The sequence below is a fragment of the Dermacentor silvarum genome, chromosome 11 (assembly GCF_013339745.2).
Source record: "Dermacentor silvarum isolate Dsil-2018 chromosome 11, BIME_Dsil_1.4, whole genome shotgun sequence".
In the NCBI taxonomy this organism is placed as follows: Eukaryota; Metazoa; Arthropoda; class Arachnida; order Ixodida; family Ixodidae; genus Dermacentor; species Dermacentor silvarum.
The window spans coordinates 89,863,284-89,885,457 of NC_051164.1; the positions used below are offsets into that span (position 1 = coordinate 89,863,284).

The 22,174-nt window shown below is 49.5% G+C and overlaps 1 protein-coding gene and 1 long non-coding RNA gene across 8 annotated transcripts in view; one reads left to right on the forward strand and one right to left on the reverse strand.

The window, feature by feature from the left end:
- The window catches only part of LOC119433313 (uncharacterized), a 233,416-nt gene that overhangs the window by 47,595 nt on the left and 163,647 nt on the right, over positions 1–22,174 (reverse strand). Inside the window, exon 1 of one of the 7 annotated variants that reach the window (XM_037700464.2) lies at positions 3,344–3,586. The exons of 5 other annotated variants lie outside the window; for them this stretch is intronic. The gene's annotated coding sequence lies outside the window, so the exon portion shown is untranslated. Of the gene's footprint in view, positions 1–96; positions 495–3,343; positions 3,587–22,174 lie in introns of those variants that run through there. One more of the 7 variants, XM_037700462.2, reaches the window with a different exon arrangement.
- LOC125941572 (uncharacterized) lies at positions 19,183–19,849 on the forward strand. Its single transcript, XR_007464450.1, has 3 exons — positions 19,183–19,430; positions 19,505–19,579; positions 19,658–19,849. It is a non-coding gene; the product is annotated as an uncharacterized LOC125941572 (long non-coding RNA).

Below are 22,174 nucleotides of genomic sequence, written 5' to 3' on the forward strand. Positions count from 1 at the left end.
CATCGCTCTAACGACGCAGGCTTCATCGTATATACACGAAATTATACACCGTTCACACACACAAAAAAAAAAAAAATAATACAGCGACAAACTCACAGGTCGCGACGAAGGGCGAATGCTTCTCCAACAGCGACAGCGCCGCCAGGTATAATTTCTTCTCGCCACTTCTTCTGGCTCTCGACGACGTCCTCCCGACCTCCTCGTTCAACACCGAGCAAAGGTGTGTAACGAGATTGATGATGATAATAATAATAAGAGCAGCCGTGAGGTGGGACGAACTGACGCGCCTCGGCCGCGAGATTCTTACAGTTCCGGGATCACGTTTCACCCGACGCCAAGGCGGCGGTCAACGAGGACCTCTCGTGCCCGTCTTGTGCTCGTTCATCTATCCAGCCCCGTCGTCCGGCTGAGGCGGCTGCAGCAGCAGCGGCCGAGAGTTGTAAAAGAACCGACTACACGAAATGTGGGCGCGCGTCACGCGTTGCCAGACAGAACGGCTGCACGGCCATAAAGATTACGGTCCGCTCGGCACGTTACATTCTCACTTTCCTCTTCCATTTTTTTTCTTGTTTTTCCCGCTGCCACTGCTGTTGCTGCTAACCTTGTCTGTGCCTTCTCTTCTTCCGATCGGGTAGGCTGGTTATTTCAGAAGCTTATTTTATCAGTTCGTATAGAAGCAGAACATATAGACACTGACCTGTGAGGCATATTATATAGGTGCTATCACACGTAAGGTTTCAGTCCGTATGTTGTTTCTTGACGGTCTAGGGACTGGTGGTATTTCTGTCCGCTTATTAAGCTGTTGTCCATAGATATGTATAGATTATAGTATACTAGAAACTTTCCAAACAAGATTATCAACCTGCGCAGTAGTCTATAAGATCATGATCGTAAGGTTTTGCGTCGGGCCGGGCGCCAGAAAATGCGCTGTTCGGGCAGTTCGCTCGGGCGCTAAGCGCACATATGTTTGCGCCTTCCTATATATAGTGCGCGCTCACAACAGCAGAGTGAGATGCAGAGCTGGTACTCTGGTAGGAAAGGTAAAATTCTTTGTCGATTCTACGTATGACAAGTAAATTGCATCACGCATCAAGAAATTGCATCACATCAAGAAAACTGCATCACGCGAGTACTAAGGTGGTGCAACGACGGCTGCCTCAATTTATGCCCCATGCAGTCACACGGGACACTTCTTTTTTTCAATCGCAATCGAGTCCGATCTGAATCGGAATTTCTCGATCGCGATTGGCTCACTTCCGCAGCTTGCGCAACAGAGCGAATCGAGAAACTGCGATTCCGATCGGGCTCGACCGCGATCGAAAGTGTCCCGCTAAACATTAAATTCTGGGGTTTTACGTGCCAAAACCCCCGATATGATTATGAGGTATACGCCGTATAGTGGGGTACTTCGCATTAATTTTGACCAGCTCAATACACGATCGTCTTAGCACTTCGCCCTCATTTAAATGCGGACATCGGAGCCGGGACTCGAACCCGCGACCACGAGCTTAGCAGCACCACGCCATAGCCATTAAGCCACCGCGCCGAATGAAGGTTCCCCCTTATGACTGGGGTGTTATTACTGAGCCTTCTCAACCAGAGCTGCCAGCTAGAACCAACACGTATATACGAGTACTCAGGCTTATCAGCTGGTGCCCTATACGAATCGGTGTCCGCCGAAGAAAATGGAAAACGTTGCGACTAACAGGTCGCTGGCGTCTTCACAATGATGAGCAATGAGCAAGATCAATGAGCAATGATCACAATGAGCAAGATCGGCATGACGAACTCACTTTTCAGACCACGTATAGTACAGAGGTAGACACATCCCTCCCATGGGGCCCACTTATGGGTACAGATCGAAGTCGATCATGAGCGCGCCGTTTACGCAGGTAGCAGCGCGCGTCGCATAGCGAGTCAATGATAAATTACTCGCCACGTATTGTGGCATTACATAAACAGGGATAGAGTGCCTCACAAAGGCTGGCCTATACGTTCCGATAGGTGGACCTATCTTTGTCACAAAGATAGATCCACCTATCGGAACGTATAGGCCAGCCTCTGTGAGGCAGTCTATCCCCGTTTATGTCTCTCCTGTACCGCAGTGTGCTATACTCCATCTGTAGGCACCCCTTCTTGATTTTGGGTCGCCACGTAATGATGTCTTCGCGAGACGCTTGCATCGTCGATAGGCTACTGCGAAACTGAATGCTGCTCAACGAGCAATGACAAGTTAATGACAAGCAATGACAAAGTTAAGAATGGAAGTTGGAGAAGGTCATGCGATGCGTAGACCACATGGGCGGCGGTATATTAGATTAAGGGAATGAGTGCGCGTCGTAGGAGGAGAAACTCAGCCTACAGGACGGCAGATAATTACACGGAGTGAAAGAATCTCGACTTTTGGGGGCGTAAGGTTCGTCCAGCTGACAGACAACAGAAGTATATAGCGAACTCCCTGGCGGCAGTGGACATATAGATCGTTCGATGACGGCGTTGACGGCGAGGACGCCCGGCGGCATCATTATGCAGTCTCAAGTGCGCGCGCAAACGACGAAAAGCAAGGGGAAAAACGCGTCCGGGTGAATTGTGAAATGCATATAGGACAAAGAGTACACAAACTGCTGCGCTGTGGGTGCATATTATACTCCCTTAAATATACAGTATTTTCTTTTTGTAATCATCAGCGACTGAGCGCGTTACTATAAGAAGCAAGAAAACGTCACAGTGGAACGACCATCGCGGCATTCTGCACGAAGGTGCACATTTTCGTATCTAAGAGCGGCGCTAAGAGCTGATGAAGTGTAACAAAGTAAGAAATGTTTTAACACGATAAAAAGGAAAACAGCTATGTTTTGCTGTCGTCGAGTCCGGTATTTGCGCTGTCCTACGCCAAGCACGTTTTGCACACCAGTTAACTCAATTTCGAGCCATGCACTCGTGCATGCTATATAGTTGAAACGTTGCCGCCTTTAGATTCCGCTGACAAAACTCGCATACACGTATTCGCTGACGACCGCGCAGTACTGAAGACCGCGCAGAAATACAGCCCCAGCATGACCGTTATAGCTAAATCTAAAATTTTACACCACTATAAAGATAACCACGGGTATGTCAACGTCCGGGCAGTCTGCATTAATCGAAGGTTAGGTGACTCCGGGTGGTCAAAATTAACCCGGAGTCTCCCACTACAGCGTGCTCCACAATCAGATCGGGGTTTTGGCGCGCAATAATAATAATAATAATAATAATAATAATAATAATAATAATAATAATAATAATAATAATAATAATAATAATAATAATAATAAAACACCGGCATTGATCTTTTTCGGCCACTTACATGTTCGAAAGCCCACTCGGAGGCGGGCGCTGCCAGGGTAGTCTATAGGACGCACACGCGGGTCCAACGACGAGGAAGGAACGACAACAGCGGGAAGCATTTCAGAAAGCGACGACACGTGCACTTCGCGAACCACAGAGCCACGCAAATCCATAGAATCGCAAAAAGCAGGTGTCTCGAGGGCCTCCTGAACCACCGAGCCAGCGAGCGACGCGCGCGATGCGCGCGTTTGGGCCCCGCAAGGAGAAGTAAGTCTCCGGGTCCGAGCGCCGGCTCGCAAGCGCCCCTACGTCTTCTCTCTCTCTCAATACATTCGGGGGAGGGCTAGGCCGACGATAGCTCGAGCGCTGGCCTCGCTCCTTCGTAGCTCCGAGAAGGAAGCCCTCCACTTGGATGCGTAGGCAAAGATGACCGGCCCCCCTTCCTACCACGCTCCCTCACACTCACACACACTCAACACCTCTGCCCCTCGGACACCCCTTTCCCCCTCTCGTTGCCGCTTTCCATTCCGCTAAGGCCGTTCACGACGCCTCGCAAATGGCCGGCTGAAGAGAGCAGGTGTTTCCCCACGGGAGAGCGGGAGAACCACCATGGACAGAGAGAGAGAGGGAGAGAGAAAGAGAGCAATAAAACCCGGGTTCGGGAACCCAGAACACGAAAAAAGGAAAAGTGAAAAACAAGGAGAGGGAAAAAAAAAAAAAGCACGAGAGAAGCGCGCGTGGAGACCCGGGTATGGGGCGACGGTTCATCTATCTGTATAGGAATAAGAGAACGAATTCAGCGAACGAAAGGGGAGGGGGGAAGTGGGGGTGCACTAACGAGAACGAATGAATGCCCCGAGGAGATGGAAGCGGGGGAGTCGCAGAGCGCGACGCATTCAGTGAATGAAGCAAGCAAGCAAGCAAGCAAGCAAGCAAGCGAGCGAGCCGGCAAGGCAGATTTAAAGAGAACGAATGAACGCCGTGGAGCACTGTATGCACCAGCTAAATTTGAAAACTAAATCGGCCTCTACAGTCATCCGATCCTTCATGCAGACAATCAAAATCTCTCGACACACACACACACACACACACACACACACACACACACACACACACACACACACACACACACACACACACACACACACACACACACACACACACACACACACACACACACACACACACACACACACACACACACACACACACACAGGCGCGCTATACAATAATGTGAAGCCACCAGAGAGCGAAAACAGGGAAAGTCTAGAGTAAATTACTTATCTCTATTTGAAAGGTAGGAATGACAATGTAAATGAAAGTGGCTCAAAACACAACTTGCTGCAGGTGGGATTTTAACTAAAAATCGGGCCCCTCGGACCGCCTTCTTCTCGTCCATCAACTGAAAGTTGTAATTGAAATGGGACTACCGCGTTACAAGTATACCGCCATACATAACGGTCATACAGTCAAAACTTAACGGTCGTAAATGGCGAAACTTGGGTCGAGACGGCGAAGAAAATTTGGCCGCACCATTGCTTTTCACACGAGGGGAGGTCATGCGTCGCTTCAAGAGCGGGCTATTTTAGGATGACTCGCCGCCGACACCATTCCGTAAACACACTCGGATAAGTCGAGGGCCGTTTACACTTATCGCGTATACGACACTATCGGCAACTATACTTACAGCCCCCACAGCGCAAGTTAAGACTACTGCGCAACTCTCGAACCCAAGAGATAAGCCATTGGGGATATCGTCGATGGTATACGGAATGGGATACTTACAAGTGCGGCGACGCTGCGTAACAGTTACTTTCGCAAAACGAATTATACGTGAAGTTCCTGTTTCACTACCACAAGCGACAATTCACGTGTAAGTTACTGCAGCGATGAAGTACGTGTTTCTCGATCTTTGACAGCGGCCTCCCGCGCAAGGCGATTTTCAACTCTCTTAATTCCGAAAGTTTTTAAGAGATCCGCGGCACTTCTTGGAGAAAAGTAATGAGGCGTAACTCATTGTGTGAAACAATCAAGGATATAAAAGTCAGACACTTGGTTAAGTTACTCGCTACAGCAGAAACATAATTCTCCGTCATAAAACGGCAGCCATCTCGTGCTTAAAGCTAGCAGGAGGGCTCTGCTGAAGACATGGTCGCGGGTTCGTTTCCAAGCAACAGCGGCCGCACTGCTAGGACGGCAGAGCTTAAAAACATCCATAGCATTGACTAATTGGATGGAGGAGCAGGTTAGAGAACCCAAGGAAAACAATATTAGCCTATGAAATTTAATCCGCAGTCCTCAACACCAAAGTCTTTTACACTAGCCTCGGAGTCGCTCTGGAACAGTCGATCGGTCAACTCAATCAATCAATCAATCAATCAATCAATCAATCAATCAATCAATCATGTGCGAGCCAATAGAGGGAAGTATTAAGGCGCACAGTTGAGTTCAGCGACGTTTCGAAAAAACCGGGAGGTCAAGGACGGCATAATTAGGCGGCAAGGCATTCAAAAGCCTATGAAACGTTTCCCGAAAACGCAGAAAATATCAGCCCTCATATCTCGGGACATGTGCGACCGCAAGAACCTTTAGCGATTCCGAGCTCTCGTTAGAGACCGCGAGTCTCGATAATGAACTGAAAAAGCTAAAACACTTTTCTTTCCGTTCGTATTTTAAGTCACAAATTATTCTGTTTGCAGCTGCAAGTGGGTATAAAACGCGACACCTGGAAAACGTTCTCAGCCTTTCGGCAAGAGCGCCGTAGGTTTTAGAAGGCAGAAAAAGCTTTAAGGCTACTGGAACAGCCTGCTGGGCTACAAATAAAGTAGAAAGCAAGTTTTAGGCGAACTCTATCATTCGACTTTTCGCACTGACTTAAAGCGAGGGATGTAGAGAACGCTGTCAGAGGCGCTCACGACGGCGCTGTTGAAGCTGTTGACGGAAATACGAGATCTCGGAGAGCTAAACAGGCGTGCGAGAAATAGCTCCCCAGGCGAAAGTAATTAACGATCGCGGAACCGCGCGCCAGCGCAACCTAATGCCGGCGCAAGAACGAGGTGACGAGCTTTCTTTCTTACTTTCTTACATTGCGTGGGTTGATGCGTGAAGCGCCGATCTTATTACTGCGTGAAGAACGCTTCCGAGGGTATAAGGGCAATCTTCACGCGTCGTCGAATGTAGCCGTGCTTGAGTGCCGAAAGCTTACGTTTTACACTTCTACCGTTACCGTACAGAGTGTACGGCGAAACTTGTGCCGAAATATGCAGCGAAACCCGCAGTAGCACTGTACACCAAGCAACACCGTACCCCTCAGCAGCACCGTACCCTCAGCAACACCGTGCCCTCAACAGCACTGTACCCTCAACAGCACTGTACCTCAACAGCACTGTACCCTCAACAGCACTGTACCATTAGCGACTCCAATAGCCACTGGCAACGCCAGAGGCAGAGCCGCAGCCAAAGCGCATGCAAGTCAGGGAGGGAGAAAGACCCAAATCCATAGTCGCAGCTGAAAAGCCACGCCGATGCCTCCTCCAAAGCACGACGCACAAGGGCCTGAACCAAAGCCACAGCAAAGCGCAGCACGTCGTATCTACGCGCCGACAGTCCTGAAAACTTGCCCATTGGATCGAAGGAGCTTACATTTACACCAAAAAGGGCAGTTGGTCGCCCGCGCAGCGAAATTCCGAGCAAATAATCTCCGGCGATCAATTTCGTATCTCTAGATACGCAAAGGCAATTGATCACAAATTACTCTCCACATTCAGAAAACGTACGTTTCCACAAAGAACTGCATCGAACTCTTTACCGGCGCCCTGGCGTCGGTGAGCTTCGGCGTCCTCACCGTCTAGGTATTTAAACCCAGCGCAGTATAAGGCCACACCGGTATCGAATACAAGAACACGTATACTGCAACTAACCGCAAGGTACACACTACGAACAATTAAGACTACACCACGGCGATAGCGAAAGGTACACCTGCCGACGCAGCTATGGCATTATACGTCCAACATACGACGGAAATGCGCGTTGTATACGTGGCGGCCGCTCTTTAACGGCATCCTTCACGTCTTTCCAACTAATTATTCCAACTTTAAGCTTTCTAAATGGGATCCACCAATTTGCGAAGGATTTGAAAGCCACACGAGCCCCGAATGCATGCATGCGTAAGAGCGACGTTTCTTCCATGCACGCATAGAGCCCTGCCTCTCAGTGACCTTCCTGTCTGTACTGTATACGTCCTATCTAAAAGCGGGCCATGGTTCTCGCCGAAAGACACACCAGCTGATGCGTTCTTCTTTATTTCTTCTTCTTTGTTTACTTACAGTTTTTTTCCCTATCGCCGCCGCCGGCTCCCCTTGAAAGCATATCGCTCTTGCCTGAAAGCGAAGGCGCGGCGCCCTCTTTGAGGAAAATGTATGGTCGGGCGGAAGAAAAGGTCAACGCATTTGCAAAGTGAAAAAAAAAAAAAATCACTCGGTTAAAATAGAGAGAGAGACAGGGAGAGTCCTTGCAACAAAATTAAGATCCCATTGACGTGCACAATACGAAGTGCTCAGTAAACAACAACTGCTACATGTCAAAGAGGACGACGAGTCAAGCAAGAAAGAGAAACCAAACAGGCATGAGGCTTTATCAGCCCGTTTCTTGGCAAATTCCCCACAAATGGTATGAGCCACATCGTATGAGGACGACAACAACAACAACATGAGGAAAGCGGTAACGAAAGTGACCGCCAGACGTGGCCACGTTACCACTCACCCCCATCCCGCAGAGCTCAGCCGTTCCCGTCGTAAACTCCAAACGCGCAGGCGTACAAAGGGTGTCGAGAAAAAAATTTGGTTTGCAAACGGGTCCCGCATATGCGCATCCGGTGCCGGACGCTCGCCGTTCGAAGGCGTTAACGAACGGGGTCGCATATACTCGTACACGAGCGCAGTAGTTACCTCGCCGATATCATTCAGACGGCGCTGTCAGACGCACGTGGCCATGGCTGGCCTTTCGCGGGACCGCGCACGCCGTCACTGACTGCATACCGCATAGACTTGGCGCAAGAAAAAATACAGCGCGCGCATATTTACCTCATTACAGCTGGCTGACGCGCCAAACCTTTGCGGGCCATTTTTTTCGAAGCTGCGTGCCGCGTTCGAGAGAACGAGCCGGAGCTGCCATTAGGCGCGGATCGCAAATCCTTCAACACCGAGACCCACACGGCGCCTCTGTCCCGTGTGGCGGCAGTGGCTCGAGCGACGTGAATGCATAGAGAAATGGAAGGACAAGAATGAACGGCACGAGAACCAAAAGAATTGGGAGCGAGGCCTTCCATTGGTGAACACGATCGCGGGCACAGGCTTCCAGTTGCGGAGGTCCCGTTCGGTGTGTCGCGCGTGACAGGAACAGTAATGCGGTGACTAGCCTCGGACAGCGAGCTTGCTTGTATGGCGCGGCGAGCCGCGGTCAGTGTCGCTTTTGGGTTAGTTATGTCGCGGGGTGTTTCTGGGCGCGTATGCCGTGACCGAGGGCAAAGGTGTCGGTACGCGGTTCGCGCCTAGTAGAGTTACTGCGTAGGCGACCTTTAGCCTAAGGGAGCCCATACAGTTCTAGTGCGTCGTTATGCCTCGCGCCTTCTGGCGCCATCACGTCGTTGTGTCGAACTACTCGGCCTTCATTATTTCTTTCGCTCTGTTTGCCTCTGAGACGTCTTCAGAGTTTTGTAACCTACAAATCAGAACTTACGCGAGCCACATCGGTCACAGAGTAACTTTCAGAGGGGCCAGCGAAGCCATCGGGAATGTTGCGTTTCGACTTTTACTTACAGGTCACAGTGCTCGAATGTGAAGATCCGCACGGGGAGGTCTTCCCATTGGTGAACAGCGTTAACCTCGAAACTGGCAGTTTTGGTGCCATGAGGTAGTAGTATACGAGGGTTTACTAAAGCCAGCCGCCTGTACCTAAGCTCGCGTACCACCACGTGACACCTGCAGTTATAGAAGGGCGTTCTTCGTCCGCCGCCTTGGCCGCGAGGGGCGCTGGCTAACACTCCCCAAGCTAATCTTGTATACACAAATACCCAAGAAAGTGGGGCAGCTTAATCGGTATAGCGCCGCACGCACAAATGCAATAGATGTGGGTTCCGTCTCCACCTGTGTCAAGTTACCTTTTCACCCACTTTCTTTTACATTTACTATAGCTTATCATTTTTTACACTTCAATGAAAGATCATTAACTTCCCCGACGCTTTCTCCAGCATCATCGTCTGTCACATCGTATGACTGACTAACGAAAAAAATCAAGCCCCGGGTCCACAAGATCCACAGAAGTTTTACGATTTCCCAGCGCTCTTGTCATCCGACTGAAGGGCGCACAGAATACCTACCCGTAAGATAAACGCGTCAACGCATCGCTCGCCGAAATTCCCTACCGAGTGGCGATGTAGCGAGAATATTTCTTGTTTTCGAATTTCACCTAACAGTGTTGGTGTGTCGGGGCCCGGTGACGAACTCTATCGAGGAAGCCACTTCAGAAGCGAAGTTTCCAGTTTCTATGTTGTAAATATGTTGCTCAGATGTCCGCAGACTGCGCTATACAGCTGCAGCAGTCCGTAGTAATTTCCTTCGTTTCATTTATTCATTTATCTATTTGTATATATAACGCTGTCAGACACGTACACACGTACACACTTAACGCACGAGAGACATTTCTTTCTCCAATCGCTACCACGGGACCTTAATGCAATAACAAAGAGCAGTACGTGTACAGAACAGTCGGGCCATCGACGTCACGTCGTGTAGACGCGGGAAGTTTTGTGTCAGACATTCGGGCCGGGTTGACTGTTTACCGCCCACGCGGTTTTTGTCGTATACACAGCTCGTTCGATCGCTCGCGGGGCGAACGGCGCGCACTGCGCATATATCGTATATACGTTAGGGGGGCCGACCACGCACGTCCGCGCCCACACACGTACAGTGTATAGACTATAGAACACGCAGACCACACACACAGAGCAAACAACGACCGCAAGCATCGCGAGTCAACGAAGAAAGGGAAGGAGGCGTAGTATATACGACGACCGTTGTGTATAATGCTCGGGCAGGATGCACTCCGTGTCCGAGAAACGGCAAGACTGCACGCAGAGACCCGGCTGCATGCAGTCCTCGGGTCACCACTCGCAGTTAACCGTGAAAGCTGGTCATCGCGTCGGTTAAGCCGGGGTTACGAAACGTATTACCGGCGTTAGAGAACCGGGCGAAGAACGCGTCACGAACGGTTGAAGGACGGCGGTTGGCTCGGCTTGCCGAGCGAGCCTTCCTTATATGTATATAGGCCGGTGCGTGGCTGTTTCTCTGCGTGACAGCATTAGGACCAAAGGCGTGCAGGTGACCTTGCGTGCGCGACCTTTGTGCTGAACTTTCGAGCGCTGTATAAACGGCATATAATAGATAAGCACGGTTTGACGTTTGCGAACAAAGCAGCTACTGCGGCGACGCATACAGGAAAAGCAGTAAAGGCTCTGCAGACTTTCGCTCTCGGCGGATGACGTTGAACACATACACACGAATAAGACTCTCTCTCTCTCTCTCTCTCTCTCTATATATATATATATATATATATATATATATATATATATACAGGGAGAGAGAGAGAGAGAGAGAGAGAGAGACAGAAACAAAGAACGTTTGGGGAAAGGGGGGGGGTCTTTCTGGCTTGACATACTTTTCGCGAGTTAAAAGTGGCCATTTTGCAATTGCAGAAGCGCAATTCACTGATACACCATACCATTCCTCGTTATAATAGCACCCTCTTCAAAGCCCACGCGGAGCGCGCGGCATTCTGCGAGCTCGTAAACGACACGCTTGTCTCTCTGGCTGCCTATATGCAGGGGTGAAGTGTGTACCCTCTTTGTTGTTTGTGGAGCACGAAGCTCGTCACACTGTCAGCGTAGCTCCCTTTTCTCTTTTGTCGAGCCTCGTCGTAAATCAACGACGCAATGAGCTTCGCCTCGAAAGCCCGAGCTGCATGATCGGCGCAAGGCTTTGTTCATCGACGCCGTATCCTGTCAGCGTAATTCACGAACGAGGAGCGTTTGAAAGAGAGATATATAGAAGGATATATCTGCATACTTAAAGACACGACAAAATAGGCCATTCTGCGCTCGACATACACACGCTTATTGCGCTATAAACTTTCATAAAAGTGCACATTTTTCACATTTAGAGGTAACCGTTTATTCCGCCACCTCTGAATACTGGCTATATCCGTGCTAGATTGTTGGTAGATTTGCCGGGCCTGAAGTTAACCCAAGTTCTATGAGAGCTGAATATACAGGACCATCAATCCACAGCAAACTGCTGGCGGCGTCGGGCTTGGTGACGCACAAAGAGTTACCAATGACGCCATACGGTGTTTTTTGCACGTGTGACCTCCTGAAAGTTGTGCTTCCGTTAATGAAGACGCAATGCGAAACCTAAGGGCTAATGAACGACGTGTAAGGTACACAAACGCAGGAGTGTAAAAGACACTGCACAGCCAGCCATGTGAGCACACCTGAACGCATCACCGGGAAGTCGCACACTGACCGAGGAAGCAAATAAGTTCAAGAATGGGTCAAGCTTGCATGTTAGTTGAATGCTTAGAATACTCAGATTTGAGCGTTGAATCGCGTGAGGAAAAAAAATGTAAGTACAGGAACTGTTCATCCTTATCGACGTGTCTGGCTAGCATCGCCGACGGGCATCAATTGTGGAAGTTGTCTCCCATCAAATATACCCTTGGTCTGCGCCGAAAAATTCTGCTCTGTGCCGGCAATCTTTCAATTTCAGCACTCCGTCTAAGTCGCATCCACTCTAGACTGGGTCTCCCTTACCTCGGCACCAATTCTATTTTTCTAACGGAGCACCGGCTATCTCTTCCACGGATAACATAATCTACCCAATTCTGTCTCTTAATAAGTTAATATCAACTATAAATGCAATATACCCGCGCTTGATTCTTAACCAGTACTGCTGTTTTACAATCTGTAGACGGTATGTCCTATCGCGTTCGATTCTATACACCGCTTTTGTGGTGCGGTCGTCGGCTTCCTTTCCAGTCGAGAGTTACGAATATACAAGAGCGCACCGAGTGGAACGCGCGCAGAAACAGGCCACCCGACGACAACATCATCAACACCAAGAAGTCAAACAACGGCCACGAAAAAGCTCGCTCACGTGTCATCGCCGTCGTTTCCTGTTACGTCAGCCAAACTTTCGCTTTCCCTTCCGCAACCTACAGAGGCGCGCTGCGCTCCCGTTGAAAAAGGTGGGTCCCGCAACGCCGGTCAAGCTGGTGGTGGTGGTGCTGGTGAGGGGGAGGGGGGGGGGGGAGTATGCCGTCGAAGATCCAATAAGTGTTGGATGCGGATGATAGATCGGCTCGACCTGCTAACGGTTTTCTGTACGCCAGCGCGCGCGCGCCCTGTCACGGGGTCACACAAGGAGTATACGAGCGAGTGCCAAAAGGTTGCGAAGACTCCCAAGATCGATCCTTTGTTCTTATTGATGCCAACGCGCCTCGAGCGCGTTTCGAAATCGTCGATGGCGCCGCCTCTCCGACGATTTACACATAGCGGAGATGACACGGACACAGTTTATTTACATAGCTTCGCTGTGCCATTCGCCTGGTCGTCTCCGAGTTTGATATGGGGAGGGGATATATGGTGGAGCCGGCGAGCGAGGTATAAGCAAGAGTCGTGACGCCTACAGAAGTCTGTAAGTCAGTTCCGCATAAGTACACGATGCCGATTGCATTGCAAGAAGGTTGAGAGGTGTCATGCTTTCCACAGTTAAAGGTAACACTCTATGTGCATCTCTCACTTTACTGCAACGCTCTAGGAGCCATTGGCAGCTGATACACTGCACAGGTACGTACGGAAAGGTGTAAACGCCATCAATCAACTCATATGCTGCAAATTCCGGTGGTTGTACACACTCGCCGGACGGAAGACTTCGCACGAGTTGAACACTCATGTGTTCCCTTTAACACTGCACCTCACTGTACATCACAGTGGCTGCTGCGGGTTCGACGGGTATCCCGATTCGTAATTAGGGAGTTTTAGTGCACTAAAATCTGCCGTTACCCCGCTGCCTGTCAGCTTCGCGCGTGATATCACTAGGCCGCGCCAGATGGCTAGTTCGTGCAAAGGTATACAGATGGCTGGAACGGTAGCGGTAACGGTAGAGCCGGCCGCGGTATGCTAAAACTCTCCACTGTCAGGATCACGGTGGACGCATAATCTAATCCGCCGCAAAAGACCCATCGGTGCTCGGTATTTTCAGGTGGTCTCACTATCAATACGAGTCAGTCCTAAATAAAACTGTTCTGTCTCTTTTCCTCTTCCAGTCTCAGAGTACTTTGGCAAGTGCTTTGGCAAGTACTTTAGCAAGTGACATGAGCAGCCTATCAGGCATACGTGACGTCAACGAAAAGAAACGGAAAACAAAATTCATTATGTAAAGTTGTAAGTCGTGTGCAACCGAGACAGGTATATGGGATGTGCTTCGCGAAAAAAAAAATTAAATAAAGAAAACTGCCGTCGTATCTACGCATGCAACTTGAAATGAAACACTACAAACATGAAGTCGCGAGAATGACAAAGCGTTCAAGTTCATGTTGTGCGCGCCTTTATTTTATTTCTCTACCTAAGTAAACCGCTTCTTTGTAGTTACACATGCACCGTACATCTTACCCAGAATGAATAATTTGCGTAATCACTTTTGAATGAATTTTGAAAAAAAAAAAAATGTTGGAGGCAATGTGCAATGTATTGTGCAAGGGGTCTTAGGAGGATATGGTCACGGTACTTTCCGAATTAACCTAAACGATACCAGCCTCCCCAGTCGACAAAAGCGCGGACAGGTCGACTGATGGCATGCAGCTTTGACCGTGTTTGCCTTTGGACCAGCTGTGCAGACAGCGGAAGGCACAACATATCAGAACGCTACGCTCCCAATCGGTGTGCACTGTGCAAACGACGGGCTTATCCGCCAACCTGAAAAATCGAACTTTGTCCAGCTGCCCGTCGGCTGTGCTCGGCTGGCCTTGGCTGTATACGCTGTGGGGGTCGAGCATGTGCGCTGCGGTGAAGCTTTTGCCATCTTTAAACTATCTACGAATATATTGCTCCGAAAAGGTTCCTAATTGAACGACAACAACAGATAACTAAGTGCACAGTTTTGCTTTTACTTCGACGATTAGTTGACATAATCATTTCGTTTTCCTTCGTGTGTCAGTGATTTTTTTTTCTCGGCGACAGTAGCAAACTTCTTTAATCAGGCCTCCACGAATCGTCTCTGCCAATGCATGTTTATAATCCGCCACTGAAACCGTTCACACTTCCTGATTCTCGCTCACTTTCCTTGAAACAGCGTGTCGAGATTGGAAATGCAAGCTGTTGGCAGAGAGAGACGACTTTAATGAGAAGCTAGCTGGCAAGCTACTACGGGTGCTGGGTGATAATTATAGTACGCACTTGTGTACTAATAGTTGTCACGCTATTCACTACCTCGGTATGACTGCAGCTGTAACGGTAGAGTTAGTAACGTTACGGCCTGAACAAGGCAGTCGCTGTTACTAATGTTACTAACGTTCATAAGCCTACATCACATACATATATCGAACCAGATCTGACATGTTCCAGAGCGGGTCCGATATGTCTTCAACAGGCTATAAATTTTGTATCTGTTGGTGCTAACTGCGTTTGGGATTGGTAGCCGAGACGCATTAGTAACAGTGACGACCCACCGTGGTTGCTTAGTGGCTGGTATATTGGGCTGCTAAGCGTGAGGTCGCGGGATCAAATCCCGGCCACGGCGGCCGCATTTCAATTCGGGCGAAATGCGAAAACACCCGTGTACTTAGATTTAGGTGCACGTTAAAGAACCCCATGTGGTCTAAATTATTCCGGAGTCCCCCACTATACGGCGTGCCTTATAATCAAATATTGGTTTTGGCACTTAAACCCCCATAATTTGATTTAGTCACAGTGACTACCTTCTTTAGTCCGTAACGTTACTGACTCTACCAAGTAACCAGCTGCAGTTATTCCAAGGTAGTAAACAGTGTGACAAAAACGCCGTCCTGCTTAGCTGCACCGCAGCGGCCCCCGCGTCGCACGGGCGCTCAAAGCTGTATACAGGAAAATAGTCTACGTGCGCCTTTTCTTCCTAGCGCACTGCCCTATAGAGATGGGACGTCCCGGCTAATGATGCCTCGCGCTCTCGGGCATTGCGTCAAGCCGCGTGCACCGCGGGGCCACCGACGCGCGCCGATGAATGATATATATATACAAGAATGGCTTTGACACTGCTCGCGGGCCCTCCTCTGCAGACGTCACTTTAGAGAGCAGGGTAATTTTAAGGGTCACTGCCTCCAGCAACGAGGAGTAACAACAATGGGAAAGCCGGCACCCGATTGTGGACGCTCACATTTCAATACTGCCTCACCGTCTTCTCTCGTCAGCAGGCTGACAAAGACAGCAGGACATGCACTGCCTGATGACTAGCAGGAGCAGCGGGTAAAAATAGCTAAAAACCAGGGTGTCGCCTTGGCGGCATCACCCGGCGCTGTTATCGCGGTTATAGCTCGTATCACGAAATATTATCTGGTAGGACGCCGATTTCAAGAAAATCATGGGAGTTGACCTCACGGAACTGTATCTGTATACGATATGTGAAAAATTGGTCAGGCTGGATGAGCAACTATCGACGAAAAAACTCCAAGGTTAATGCTGAATTTACTACAGCGCTAACCTACAGCACACATCAATCAATCAAACAAACAATCAATCAAACAATCAATCAATCAATCGATCCCCATATCCACAGATTGTAGCCTATCCATCCGTCAATGACTACAAAAAATAGAATTGAGCCTGGCGGCGCAGTGCCTATATGGCGTTGCGATGCTGAGCACGAGGCCGCGGGTTCGCGTCGAGGTCGTAGGTTCGACTCCGCGCCGCTGGGGCCGCATCCTGATGCAAGCGAAATACAAAAACACTCGTGTACCGTGTTTTGTGTTCACGTTAACGAACCCCAGGTGGTCATAATTAATCCTCCCCTACGACGTGCCTCACAACCCACATTGCAGTTTCAGGACGTCCAAACCTCACAATTTAATTTTTTTCAATTAGGCGTGGGTTACATTGCGGTCGCCGCGTGACGCGAATAAGTACACTAACGCCTAGCAGCGAGAACAGCGAAAACACGTTTCCGTGTGGTTACCGCCTTATGCCATATGCCGACGGCGCGAGACGCTATACAACTGTACCTCGCTTTCGATATCCTCAAGAACGTGCCGTGTTTTTTTTTTTTTTTTTTTTTTTTTTTTTTAGGTCAGGGGTCTCAGAAGGGTAACATCAAGCGTCCTCGAGAGGCAAAAAGAAATACTCGTCTTTATTGAAGGCCAGTACCGTAACATGCAAATACGCGCTGCGCTCTCCTTGCTTACGCGAGTATACGCCATTGTTCAAAAGCAACAAGTCCACTTATGTTTCGAATGACTGTCCCTAGAAATTCGATCTTCCGTTCGATAAGTGCCCGATTACTTGCTTTATCTTCCAACTACAGCAGCATGGGGAGAGATAGAGATATTTTTCGGATCCCTGTAGAGGTTTGCCTGGCGGCATGCCTAGCCTGCTACTCCAGATGTATAGCATAGAATCAAGGCACGGTTCGTTCACGTTGCAGCTGTTCCCACCTGTACAGGTAGTCCCCCCTTCGCCTCAACACGGGTATCTACTGCGCATAGCGCCAGCGTGATGATCAGCGAGCGAAACGGTGCTAGGGTTGTCAAGGGCGATCGGAAACGCGACAAGGCAGACTGGCGTGGCCTCCGCAGGACGTCGGTTACGCAAGCGCCGTCGGGAAAGTAGAGACAGAAGCTGAGAGCACGTCCTGCCTCGCATCTTTGTTCTACACCGATTTCAATGCCAGCAGGAACCGCCGCGCGTTTCCGACGGGGCCACGAGATGCTTATCTTTCATCGCTCCGATACGCATACACAGTTCGGCGCGCGCAAATGCGACAAGCAGACGACTCTAACGAACAGACGAATGCACAAATTGCGCAGAGACGCGCGGAAGCGAAAACAGAAGAACGACAAAGACGGACAGACGACAGAAGCGAGAACAGACGAACGGCAGACGAACGACAACAGAAGAACAGACGGCAGGAGCGAGAACAGACGAACAAGCGAGATCAGAACAAACGTGCGGCAGAACGCGCACGCACGCACACGCAAACACCCCAGAAGGACGGCGCAGATACGATGAGAAAACACTGACGCCAACGGCGCACGAAGCGCCATTTCCTGCGCGCTCTAGCGCGCATCTAAGTGCCCAAACCCACGAGCCTGCGGACGTCGCCGCGATTTCGAAGGGCGGCGGAAATGGAAAGTGAACGGTGGCGCACCTCTCGGCTATATAGGTATAGTGTTATCATCGGCGGATGAATACATTTCACGGGAAGTCGGCTACAGGCGACGGGCTATGCACCCTAGCCTATACACGTAACCTTGCGCACCCGTAAGCGTTAACAAGAAACGCCGCATACGCACCCGCTCACTCGCTCGCTCGCATCAAGTATACTATATGCACGTCCTTCCAACTTTTGCGGGGCTGCGCGTATAATGCGAGAGATGCGATGGCCTTGGCATTCGCACTTTCTACAATAAACGTGCGTAGTAACATGCCTACCCTCTCGTTGGCTGTTTCCTTTTTTTTTTTTTTCCGCTGCTGCTACCCGGAGTAAAAGAATCGACAAACTAATGAATGAAGGAGCCAAGGAAAGTGGCGAGGGACTTCGTACGCGTCCTTGTTATAAACCTCGTGACGACGGGCGTATAGCAGCGCGCTTCGCATTTGAACGCGCCATTCTGAGGAAAATGACAAACCTACACGTCGGCGAAAAAGACAGATTATATATAATTTCGGCCGCCTGCCTTTGTTTCTCTGTTGCTCGGGTGCTTTCAACCTTCACGGCCAAGCGACGCCGTTTCCTTGCCGCGGGAAAAAAAAAAAAAAAAAAAGCACGCGCGCGCCAGGAGCTGCGCGATTAATTATAATTGCCCTGCCACATACGCCTATCTTCGCATTAAACTTGGCACAAATTCGTTCTTATCGACTATTTATGATTCGGCGAGTACTGTGATAAAAGTTGCTTAGTCGTAACTTTGGCTCATCAAAGGCTCTTTAAAAAGGACACTCATTTTTCACGGCACCCTTACACCTGCGATGCAGTTCTGATGATGTATCATTCTTGTGGCATTGGGCAAACAGTGCGAAAACATTTTGTTTCGCCTTTGTTTAAGCTTACTATCTGTGAAGTGTCTATACACTAGACGACGGTTTTCTGGTCTACACGCCAGACTAAGCGGAATGATAGATACATAATCTATTCGCAATTTATTTACTTGTTTACTACTTTTAAGTGCAATTGACCGCCCCTCGCTTGGCTGCGAACTGCCATATAGCTGAAATGTTCATGTTTCGCTTCAACAATCATCACCCTTCATTAATTTAACATTCCATAGTTATAGTTATGGGGAAGCCGGCGACACATTGTGCTTGTTGCAAACATTTTCGATAAATAAATAAATTAATTAATTAATAAAATCAATCCGCGGTTCTAATTCCCTACCCCTGGCCTACAAGATTTTACTGCATAGAAGGTTTGAAAACTATAGGCAATAAAATCACGAAGGACATTTGAACAAGCTGAAAGCTCGGATACCTCGCCTATTCTTCACGCAAAGGCGTGTGCAGATACGGCTTGCAACAACATCGATTCCCGACTCGTAGCCATATTAAGACATCTTGGCAGCTTTGTGGATTCAAGCGACAGTGATCAGAAAGAAATGCTGACTTAAATTATTGCTATAGAGATACGTTAGCACGTCGTAGGGTCTGCGCGCTGACGGGCGCCATCTCCAGAGGTCACAGGAGGTTGTCTTATCCTGTCACCCTCGGGCGGACACCCGAGTGCTGGCGGCGCGCCCCGGACGTCATTCATCAAGTGCTGAAGGTCTCTCCGAACTGCCCACAAGGTGTGTGATCCAACCTTACCTGCCATAAGGTCCCTAGACAAAACAAGTTGAAGGCCTCTCCGAACTATCACTAGATGTGTGCTCCAAGCTTATCTGCCATAAGGTCCCTAGATAAAACAAGTTGAAGGCCTCTCCGAACTACCCACCAGGTGTGTGCTACAAGCTTATCTGCCATAAGGTCCCAAGATAAAACAAGCTGAAGGCCTCTCCGAACTACCTACTAGGTGTGTGCTGCTCCAAGCTTACCTGCCAAAAGGTCCCTAGATAAAACAAGTTGAAGGCCTCTCCGAACTACCCAACAGGTGTGTGCTCCAAGCTTATCTGCCACAAAGTCCCAAGATAAAACAAGTTGAAGGCCTCTCCGAACTACCCACTAGATGTGTGCTCCAAGCTTACCTGCCAAAAGGTCCCTAGATAAAACAAGTTGAAGGCCTCTCCGAACTACCTACTAGGTGTGTGCTGCTCCAAGCTTACCTGCCATAAGGTCCCTAGATTAACCAAATTTTGTGTGCTAAAAAAGTTTTGTTTTATCTCGGGACTTTAACCTGCCACCAGCAGGCGCGCAAACGGTTGGCTCTACTTCGGGTGGCGGTTCACGCGGCGGTGCCGAGAGGTTACCGCAGACACGGCCCCGTTGCTCGAGAGGCAGATGGACGCATTACGAAAACACGAAGCGCCAACATCAGCACACTCATGGCTGCTTGCTTGCAAAGCCTTTTCATATATATGAAAAGAAAAAAGAAAAAATCAGCATGAGAAGAGAGAAATACAAGAAATACGACAGTAATGGTGCCCATTTTCAACTAACTCTTTATTGTGGAAAGCGCATCAATATACGTATAACATTGCCAATCAGACATCTGTAGATGTGTTGACGGTCAACCGAAATCACTGATTAAATCAATTTCACTTTTCACTTCAGTTTTCCTTAGCAGCAAGCGTTTATTTCGGGAACCCGACTTCTCACAATTCGGAATAAGACGATAGCTCATACGAGTATGCTGACAAACGGCGCTGAGTGATCTTTGCATACGTTGCGAGTTCCGCACAACAAAAAATACTCGGGAAAAGTTGGCACACGATTGCACGCGAATTGCTTGAGGCGTTTCACATTCCTCGAATTAATCCACGCTGCATATTAACGACGCGTCCGTTAACCTAAGCAAAAGTGAATTTGATTTCATTATCGAACTCCTTTGAATCAACGTGTTCTGTTTACTGATTAATGCTTCTGCGCTAGTCTCTGACTGGCAGCGTTATACAGTCTTGCGCGATTTGAAGGCTATCGCGCGAACATCGACCAAGAACAAGAACTGCGCCACGGCTCAGAATCCTCTATCGCGGAGAGGGAGGTATCAGGCCAGCTTCCCTCTCTTTTTGTTGTTCTTTAAGCATCGGTCACTCCCATCCGAAGAAGGTGTTTTTTGTTTTCATTTTTTTTTTTTTGCTTCAGGGAACAAACAGTCAGTTATGGTATTGCGCGCAATGTAGTCATCGGTTTTATCAGGAATTGGGCGCTCCGAATTGGACGCTTTTGTTATCGTCCGTGAAGATAAGAGGCAACCGAGTCTACGCTTCATCGCAACGAATGGAAAGCCCGATCGACGTTCGCGCGATAACCTTCAAATCGCGCTTGACTGTAGATACTACTGAGGCTTTCAAAACGAAATATATATACTTTTAAGCGAGCACTTGACCTGTCACATTTCTTGTATTTGCCCCTTTCTTGTGCTCTCTTCCCTTATTCATGAGACACGCGTCCCATGTGGTTAGCCTGTTACTCTCACACACTATATGCAACTGCTAGATGAGCGTATCTATGCAAGCACACGACGCACGAAAGCCAACTGATCAGGTCGGCTGCAACGCCGAACCCAGAAACGTGCACCTCTCATTCACGCGCCGAGACGCGTCCCATGTGGTTAGCCCGTTAGGCCTACACACTATACGCGCAACGCTATCGATGCGCGTACGTATGCAGGCACACGACGCTGGGGGCAGCATATATGCCGTACGAAAGCCAGCTAATCAGGTCGGCTGCAGCGACGAACGCTGAAAACGTGACCACGTCTCATTCACGCGCCGAGACATGTCCCATGTGGTTAGAGCCCATTAGTTCTGTACACAAAACGCAAGGCCTCCAGGGGGGGGCTTATAGGTCACACGTCGCGTGGCGGCAGGGGATCTACGGCCACGGCCAGACGGCCGGCGTGGTTATAGGGGACGAGGCAAAAAGGCGACCGGGGAAGGTCGCCGCCAAGGCCGCGTGCTCCTCGATGCGAGACGGTCGGCGGCATGCGACGGATATATGCGCATTTACGCCGGAAACATCGTATACCTAACATCGACGGCTCGCAGCAGACGCTCCGCGGTTTCTTTGTTATTGCTGCTGCTGCCGCTGTTGCTGACGCTCGTTTCTCAGCGCCATAGGCAAGCGCCGCCTAAGCTGTGTATATACACGAAACGCCGGGCGGCAAAGATGGCTCACGCATCTGCTTAGCCGCGCGCCGCTTGCCGTCACGGTCACACGATTCGCGCCAGAAGTGAGTCACGCACGTGCCGGCGGAGGGCCACCTATAGACGGTCAAGGGTTCCCGCGTATTTACTATTAGCGCCAGTGAGGTATTTTTACCTCGCGGCGTGCTCGTGAATAAACAGCGAAGCTCTAGCCGAAGCCACATACGTAGCGACCACATACGTATGGGCACGCTGTTTCTTGCGGCTTAGCGCTGAGTAACTAAAGAAAGTCAGGGATACGTGACTTTGTAAGCTA